The following is a 10,346-nucleotide window of genomic DNA, read 5'->3' as shown; positions in this document are numbered from 1 at the left end:
GCACTTTGAGAGCTCCGAGGAGGCAGTGTCCCCCAAAAAAGAAGTTCTGGAAGAAAAATTGAGCATCATTTCCACGATATAGTGTCCACACCAGACAATACATTTTGTCTCGCGACAACAGTGTGTGCTTCAAACCGAAAATGATTGCAAAAATCTCCCCTTTTATGCTCCTCGTTGAGATACATGCGTATTAGGGTGGGCCGAAAAAATTTTTTTCAGATATTCAGGATTGAGTAGTTATCAAAAGTTGTGTATTGGTACGAAATGAAGCCATGCCAAATATGTTGATTTTAAAACAATATTTGACCGGGCCCCCGTGGCCCTAAAGTTCCTAATTTTTTGTTCAAATAAAATGGTTTTAGGTAATAAGAACATTTTACCAGACAATACTATTAATACATAAAACATGAAACACATGGCTTCAATATACGCAAATAACTATTAAGAGCTTAACCAACTTTCATAACTACCATATTAACACACGAAAAACCTTTGTGTTGAGCCCACCTCAGAACTCTCAAACTTTAAGAGAATATCACTTTTTCGCATTTGGATGTAAAATGCATAACACTGGCTTTCCGATGGCTGAATTCAAATAAACTAGAAACAATATGGCTGCGAGCCTCTCTTCCTGTATTGTCTTGCCTTCGAATTAAGCATATGATTTTGAATTACAACTCAAAATGCAAAACGATCATTAACCCCACTAAGAAATTAGATATACCCATTAAGAGCCAAATTAAAGAAATTTAAGAACGGTGCTCAGAAGTTATGTGATATTTTCTCTTGCAAATGCTGCGATAGATTAACCTGTAAGTGTTGTAAATCAAATTATGTACCGCTTTTGGAGTGGGAGCTCATATTAGATCAGAGAAATCAGAGACAAATGACGACTTGCAATGTAGATGAAGCAGAAACCCATAGGCTCAAAAGAAAGCATGACACACAGATCGATTATGATGCTGCGGTACCAATTACAAGAGGGTTACAATCATTAGCCTCAATCCCGTACTTGGAACATACATTAAGCGCTTCCACCCCGAATTCAGACGATGAAGAGTTCGCATGGAGCTATCGTTTAGAGAATAAAATCTAAAGTAAACCTAAATAAACAAACGTGAGCCCTAAACAAATGAGTACCGCAAAAGATTTAACAGATATATCGAATAGGTCGGCTGCTAAAATTGTATCCGCTGTTTTAGAAGATATGAATTTACTGAACAAAACTAACTAAGACAAGGTATTAGATAAAAACAAAATCCGTACGAAACTAGCAAAAAAGAAAAGAAAAAAGAAACCGTCTACAGTGTAAAGCTACTAATTTTAAGGGTCTCTATTTTGATGGCCGAAAATACCACACTATAGTTCTAACTGACAATTGCAGTAGGCAAAGCACTGAAGAATATGCGGATTATATCGATTTGACCGATTGGTCAGAAGTAATAGTAACGAAACCTCCAATTTCGGCTAACGTATCAATAGAAGAACCAACCGAAATGATTGTGGAAAAGAGGAGGATTCAGTTTGTCACGTTCCTCTTCCACACACAGGCTTTGGAGAAGTGTCTAAAGGTAGTAACAGAATCTTCTTCAGAAGTATGCGGTAGTGTTGCACGAGACGGTTATATTCGCGCAAAACTGGAAGCCCGAAAGTATCTACCAAGCTTCGGACATAAATCTCAATATTTTGTTCCAAGATTCAGCTAAGGAGCTTTAAGTAAGAGGAGGGTGGGTGTGAGGAACTCGCTGTGTAGCCATCTTCACGTGGTGAGTTCTGCGCTGGTTTGGTGTTTGTTGGTCAATTTTTCAACCTTACCTTATGTATTTGTGTCCGTACTATTATATCCACTAAACACCAATCAGGCGAAGAACTGGACATCAGATCAGAACATTTAAAATCCTGGGGTCAAGTTAAAGTATTAGGAATCTTAACCAATTTTCTATACATACTTAAAATAATGGTATATATATTTAAAAAAAAAAAAAACACTTTTCGGACCCGCAGGGCCTTGTGAAATATTTTCATCTGCCTCTGTTTTGAGGAAGAAACATAGCATTATACAACTTTTGCACGATACTCAAACTTAATTTTCTGAAAACAAATATTTCAATAATATTTTCACTACTCACAACCATATTTTTTTCAGCATTAACGTTCTTTTGGGCTCCCGGGGCCCGGTTAAATATCCTTTTATCCGGCTCTGTTTTGGCGAGAAAACATGACATTATAAATTTTGCACGGTACTCAAACTTAACTTTCTAAAAAAATATATTTCAATAATATTTTCACTATTCACAACAATTTTTTTTTCAAAATTAACGTTCTTTGGGGCCCCCGGGGCCCGGTTAAATATCTTTTAATCCGGCTCTGTATTGGTGAGGAAACATAATATAACATTATACAACTTTTGCACGGTACTGAATCTTAACTTTCTAAAAATATATTTTAATAATATTTTCATTGCTGGCTACTTTTTTAAAAAAAAATAGCGTTCTTTCGGGCCCCCGGGGCCCGGTTAAATATCTTTTTATCCGGCTCTATTTTAGTGAAGAAACATAATATTATACAACTTTTGCATGGTACTCAAGCTTAACTTTCTAAAAAAAATATTTCAATAATATTTTCACTACTCACAACTTTTTTGTTTTCAAAATTAACGTTCTTTGGGGCCCCCGGGGCCCGGTTAAATATCTTTTAATCTTGCTCTGTTTTGGTGAGGAAACATAATATAACATTAGACAACTTTTGCACGGTATTGAAGCTTGACTTTCTAAAAATATATTTTAATAATATTTTCATTGCTGGCTATTTTTTTTAAAAAAAAATAGCATTCTTTCGGGCCCCCGGGGCCCGGTTAAATATCTTTTTATCCGGCTCTATTTTGGTGAAGAAACATAACGTAATATTATACAACTTTTGCATGGTACTCAAACTTAACTTTCTAAAAAATATATTTCAATAATATTTTCACTACTCGCAACTATTTTTTTGAAAATTAACGTTCTTTGGGGCCCCCGGGGCCCGGTTAAATATTTTTTAATCCGGCTCTGTTTTGGTGAGGAAACATAATATAACATTATACAACTTTTGCACGGTACTCAATCTTAATTTTCTAAAAAAAATTTTTTTCGGCCGTTTTCGGCCCACCCTAATGCGTATACCACACTTGAAGTCTATACCACAATTGAAAAAGTATAAGATTATAAATTTTAAAGAAATACACACACATATATACCTTTTGGCAATTGTCTAGTCGGCGGGTCTAGGACAAATCTGCCAATGACCAAATGCGCCAATCGTGAAAATGGACAAATCTGCCAATGGACAAATCCGCCAATGGACAAATCTGCCAATTGACAAATCTGCCAATTACCAAATGCGCCAAACGCGAAAATGACCAAATGCGCCAATTGTGAAAATGGACAAATCTGCCAATTACCAAATCTGCTAAACGCGAAAATGACCAAATGCGCCAATTGCTAAAATGGACAAATCAACCAATTGCCAAATCTGCCAATTACCAAATCTGCCAATGGACAAATCTGCCAAACGCGAAAATGACCAAATACGCCAATCGTGAGAACGGACAAATCTGCCAATTGACAAATCCGCCAATTACCAAATCTGCCAATGGACAAATCCGCCAATGGAGAAATCTGCCAATGGATAAGTCACCGAACTATCATTTTATTTTAGATGTATTCCTCAATCATCATCCCACAGTATTACAAAAAAGAAGAAGAATTATTTATGAAAGAAAGCTGGAAAGGGTATTTTAATTTTAATGTGTGTTACCTTTATAAATTCGCAATTATGTTTCAAAATGAATGTTTACTGATGTTGGTTGTTGGAGTTTAGTATGCCAATGCTGTACTTAGGTTATATGAGACGTGACGTAACGCGTTTGAATTTTAATGTCCTTTCACTGGGAATCGAACCCGAAAAGACTAATGATTGTTGTAATTATTGGATAGCCAACAAATAATTTCACTGGACAAAAAATTTTAACTATTTTAATACTTCGGAAAAGAAAAGTACATTTTCTTATGCGAATAAGGATGCTGAATACGAAAATAAAAATTAAAATGACGAATTGGTTCGAGTTTAAGAGTAATCGATAGAAATGTGTGTTATGTAGTGTTGACACTTAGATTCTTGAATTTTCTATTTGGTCTTTCAGTTAAGTAGCTATTGTTTCAGTTCTGTTCATCAGATTATCTTTGTTCATATGCCATTCACTTCAGAATAAACCAAGCTTGCAAATGGTACTATGCGCATGTGTACATGATGTATAAGAAGAAAGAAATTCAAGGTAAAATTGGGAATTTCCCGTCCAAAAGTCCCTTTTTTCAAATGTAGCACTCCCTAGTTCGGCCCCGATTAAAGGCACCCAAATATAATATACCTTTAATACTACTGTAGGTTATAAGTAGTACATGTGCCAAGTTTCATTGTAATACCTACAATAGTTGTGACGGAAAAAATATTTCTTAGTTCTGCTAGACAATACCAAATTTCATATAGGAAAAAAGTGAGATAACTATAAAATTAAATGAATCAGAACAGTATTTTTTATTTGAAATGAAATGAAATCTTTGAGCTTTACGTCCCACATTTATGCCGATAAGGCTAAAGGAGACGGTGATGATGAGTAATGAATGAAATGGTGGAATGAAGAAAGTGGGAGGAAACCCACGCACACGGTGTTTGTCCACCACAAGGTTCACTTGGCGGGGACTGGGATCGAACCCGGGACCTCAAGCACCAGAGGTGAACGCTCTACCACTGAGCCACCCCTATTATTTATTTGGGTATCATGACTTATACGTCAATCTCTTCAGAATAAAACAGGCTTTCAAATGGTATCATGATAATATGTGTTTCTGTGTGTTGTACGAGAAAAGGGGAAATTGGGGTAAAATTGGGAATTTTCCGTCCAACAACAATTGGAAAGAGCAGAGTTGCTCCAGTAGCCCTGATATCGTTTCTCCATCATAGATATAACTTGGTAGATATGTTTTCCATGTTCATCAATGACTGCTCCGCAATTTTCTGGGAAGAAATCTATGTGGGATTGCAACATATGTATTTTTAGTGATACATTACACCCTATTGCTTGGTAGAAGGTATTGGTGCAGCTCTACTTCCTTATAGTTCTGAGACCGCTCGTTTTCCAAAAACATTCGTCACCACTTTTCAGAAAGAATCTCATGTAATCCTCTCCTCATTTCCTAACATTGCATCAAATTCAGGATCATTGAGGAGTTAGCGAATTTGAGTGCCAATAAAGATTCTTACCTGATTTTAGTTTCAACAATTTGTGGAAGTTTACGCAGAATATATTTGAAGAATGTTTTGATGCGTCTATGAATAGCCGCCATTCATCGAGATTATCGTCTATGTTAAGTTTACTCATAAGACCAATTAGGCCTACATTGTTACAACGTAATATGTCACTTTCCACTGAAAACACTGTTTAGGGATTCTGGCGTGTTCAAAACACGAACACTTTTAGTCTTCAGAATAAGCTCCCCACTTCTTGAGTTTGGATGCCAGCAGTTCTGCGCCACTTTCAGGTAATTTAATTCAGGTTGAGTATCATATGGTGAATAGATAATGATATTTTGGTTTTGTGAGGTTAGGATTGGTGGAAGACGATGAATCTGCATCAGAATTTGACAATGTGGGTCGACATTGTTCGCCTTTTGCTCTTTATCGGGGGAAACACCGGAGTAAGGTACGGGAAGTAGTGGAAACTTTAGTTCTTCAGTGTGTGGCACAGTGACGAACGTTTCAAGGAATATTTGAATAAGTAGCAGCCCACTTTTTTCTTTTTTGGATAGACCATTAATTGGAAGAACTATGCAAAAATAGCAGTTTGGAGTATGATCTGTCGGTTCTTTCCATATCACTGGAACTGCAAATGGCACGCATGGCCTTTTTTCGTGTAGCCAGTCCCGTAAATTTGTAGAACAAGTATTATAACATGTATGTGGTGCTCACTTCTTGTCCACATCTCCCACTTTACAGCCAAAGTACAAGTGATAGGTTTTCTTTATGATAGGAGCGAAATTCCACTTTTCGCTTCAATTCGTTAAAAACAACAATTTGCTCTGCACTGCAAACACATTTAGGTACATGTTTCTGCTTAGTATAGTCATAGAAAGATAAATAATAATAATAATAATAATAATAATAATAATAATAATAATAACACCCACCCACCCGCCCAATATCTCACCACCACTGAATACGCGACAAAACGTACTAGCGACAAAACGTACCACCGACAAAACGTACCACTTACCCTGAGGGCTGCTTGTGAAGGGTTTTCTAATAACACTTTAAATAATGACGAGCGACAAAACGTACCACTTGCCTGGAGGGCTACTTTCGAAGAGTCTTCCAATCAGCCATCAAATAATGTCAGGCGACAAAACGTACCACTTGATAGGACGGTATATATATATCGGCCAAAATAAGGTTAAAAGTTGAACAGATTGGTGGTGAGAAAAGTACCGATGCAAGACCAAGACTAAGACTAAGACCATGCATGCAAGATTCTCGTCAGACCAAGACCAGCAAGAATCTTGCCTATGCAATATTTGAATATTTGCTGATTTCCGTCACACCTTATCCAGGCTTTGGACCAGAGATGGATAGGCATTATTAAAGGGGCGCGGGCGCTTTCTCCCACAAGGGCCACCAGCATATCAATGTCACAAATCAATTGCATAATTTTCTTTCTACAGTAAGGTATTAACAATTGACAATTAAAACCTGATGTTCTTTCATTAGTATATTATTCTGAATTCTTCAAAATATTATATGAAGTTCAAGGAGAACGTATACTATATTACAAAATTAGCAGATGTTTTAGTGTACTAGTTTTTGATGCTACTGTATCTATCACTTTTGCATTCGAAATATGTTTTAATAAATCTTTTTCAATAGACATCAACAAAATGTTTTTAAATGTTCCTGACACATGGTACTCGTTAGCCTATTTCAGTTTATTTCAATTTTGAAAAATTTCTTTCACATGTTACCTGAGTTACGGGCAAAGTCAATAAAAATTTGTATGCTGGAAACCTGGATAAGTATTACTGCACAAATTACAATTCTGAGCTCCTTCGTGGTTAAACGGTTAGCGTACGCGCCTTTGGCGTGGAAGACCCGGGTTCGATTCCCGGCGGGAGCTCATGTGGTTCGGATTCCACGTTAATCAGTAGGTCCACGTCTCATATAGCCTTGCTGCTGAACGGGACGTAAAACTCAAAGTCAACTCAACTCAAATTACAATTCTGCAAAATTAAAAAGCAGCACATTGGACAATTTTGCAACACGTTTTGCATTCGCTTCCCTTGTAAACAAATGTATTTTCTCCTAATTCTGAATCACTTACACCATCAGCACAGTCATTTTTCCTCGGTTGTGCTCGTCATCAAGACTGACTTTCAAGGATATCCACGTCCTTCAAAAGTCCAAGAGAATACATTTATAGTATCCTTGGAAACTTCTTAACTGAAGTTTTTCAGAAAATATGTAAGTTTATCGAAAGGCACGTCTGGAAAGGCACGTTACTTGGTTGAAGTGGCTAGGGTCCAAATAATCCATAAAGTACATTGCTTCTTGAATCTTGAAGAAATACTCAAAACTACCATGTCCAATATTGTGTTGAATGCTTCGATGCAGCATCTGGTCATTGGATAGAAGCAGCTTTATCTTCATATTCACAGGAAAAATCTTTGTCCATCTCTGAAGGCGAATTGTCGACAGGTCAATAGAAAAAAAAAATCACGTTCTAAGTCTTCAAATTTGTTATTGGCCCATTCTGCAAAGCTTAATGCTGCATTCTTAACGGATTCAAAATCATCTCTCTACTCTTTCAGTTGGAACAGAGTAGTCTGCACCATCCGATAGGACTACACTAGCAGCCCTCTATTTGGAGATAGTTTGACAGAGAGGTCGTCACTTGAAATATCTTAAGGAACATTTCTGCTGTCCGAATTGTTTTGAACTTGAGAAGATCTTTTATATATCCTTTCGCTTTACACCTAGCTTTTGGTTTGATATTTTCTGTAGAAGCAATTCTCTTAATTGTTATGGCCAACTCTATATACAAAGCACTTTTTTGGTTCGAAAAATGACCAAACTTTTTCTGAAAAACAGTGTGTTTTCTACCATCTTGTTTCCGCAATAACTGTAAGGTGCCTTTGTTAACATTTGATCTTCCAAATGTACATTCGCTGATAAGACTCACGTATAAATATCGCACAGTCATTCAGCAGAACAATGACACAGGATCAATGCAATTTTTTGTCAGATCACATATGACATGATTGAGTATATGAGCGTAACACCACACGTGTAACTGAGTTTCTTAGTAATTAAGCGGTTAGCGTATGCGCCTTTGTCGTGGGAGACCTGGGTTCGATTCCCGGCGGGAGCTCATATGCTTCGGATTTCCCGTAAATCAGTATGTCCCGTCTCATATAGTCTCGCTGCTAAAAGGGCCGTTAAACTCAAAATCAACTGAATCACACGTTCGGTGACCTTATCTAAATTACTTTTAAGCGGAAGATCAAATTTGCTTAAGAAAGGAATAATATCCAAAAAAGTTTCCATGATCTATAGCTGTGTCTTTCAGTTTATAGGCTGCTACATTTCCTCTGTAAATGAGCCCTCTTTCTGAGTGAGTTTCTGCACTTTGACAACTCGATACATTACCTGTCTGTTCTTCTCAACGTTATACTGCCGTTGTTTTACCTGTTCATGAGGAAGTAGTTTCTTAACATGAAATAGTACGTTTTGTCGCAGATTAAATATCCGAAATGTTTTAATTAGTCCATGACAGGTGGTAATTTATATAAGTGGTACGTTTTGTCGTGGAATAAATATCAGAAATGCTTTAATTAATCCATGATAGGTTGTCATTTATGACAGGTCGTCAAAAGTGGTACGTTTTGTCGCGAAAATTCAAGTGGTACGTTTTGTCGCTGGTACGTTTTGTCGGGACACCACCACCACCACTACGTCCAAGATGGCAAATTGTAACTACAAAAGAACGTTGCACAACATGTTTTCTATGCAAACTCTTCAATACAAACTAAACCGTGAAGTGGTTGATATTTCTTTGTTAGCGATGAAGTGCGAGTAATATGGATAGCCAGATACTACGCAGGAATTTATTTCGGGAGAGGCCCTAAGCTTTTCGGGAGTCCAAATACAATTTGAAGCTAAATTATATTAAAATTTGTAAAATTTCACCTCAAATTAGACTAAATTTACAAACAAGTCGGGCTGTCAAGATCTTCAGGACCCACCCCTGCGTAAGTCCCTGAAGATAGCAATGAAACTAACCGTCAAACAATGGAAGTTTATTGAAATAAGTAGACAGCTCCTGTTGCCACGAACCCTTAATTTGCCCAGCAGAGCACATCGGGTGATAACGTATTTCTTTGAAACCCGAACCAATCTTCAAAAACTAATTTCATATTCGTTATCAGCACCCTAAAATTAGTAAGAATTGGTTAGTTTTATCTCCGATGCATTTTCAGTGTTGACCAGTGTTTTCAGAGCAAGTTTCTGTTTATGTAGTTAATACGTTTAATGTGGATTAAATATGATCTAATATTAGTTGATATAAAAGGAAAATTAGTATAATTGAGTTCACTTTTCATCTATTAGTAAATACACATTAGTAACTAGTGTTTTGTAACTTGTATGCTTAGTGCATAAAATAATTTTGTGATCCTGATAACAGATTCCTAAAGTGAAAAATATTAACTGTTAACAATCGGATTGTACCTTCTGTTGCTTGATTTCTCTTAACACTGACACACATATTTTCAAGAATGACACACGTAGTCCTAACAGTCTTCCAATGACGAGACATATCATTCCATTGATAATATTGAGGTAAACAAAATGTCATACGTGCGTGTGAAAACCCATGTGAACTTTTCTAGAACATGTAGTAAGGTATCCTATTCGTAGATATGAAAATTGATGCTTTGTTACAGCTACTTACTGATATAAAAGTGAAACTGAATTATATCGTCATTAACCATGCGCGCTGATCTTGGGGATTGGCCTCCCTGGATGTAGATATCTTTATTCGAATTTGTGACAAGGAATTACACATATTTCAATGCCTCCCCAAAGTTATACAGAAGTCGTCGTCGCTGTCATGAAGATCTTTAGTACACCAACTCTAAGACTACATTACTCAGTTAATGAGATATAGTCCAGAATGTTGATTTTCTTCCTTTAAAATTAACATTGTCAAACACATTATATATGTATAAATCGATAATTCACATCGAACCGAATAAAATGGGATG

This window comes from Thermobia domestica, chromosome 17 (genome assembly GCF_964235325.1).
Source record: "Thermobia domestica chromosome 17, izTheDome1.hap1.1, whole genome shotgun sequence".
Classification (NCBI taxonomy): domain Eukaryota; kingdom Metazoa; phylum Arthropoda; class Insecta; order Zygentoma; family Lepismatidae; genus Thermobia; species Thermobia domestica.
This window is presented reverse-complemented; position numbering follows the sequence as displayed.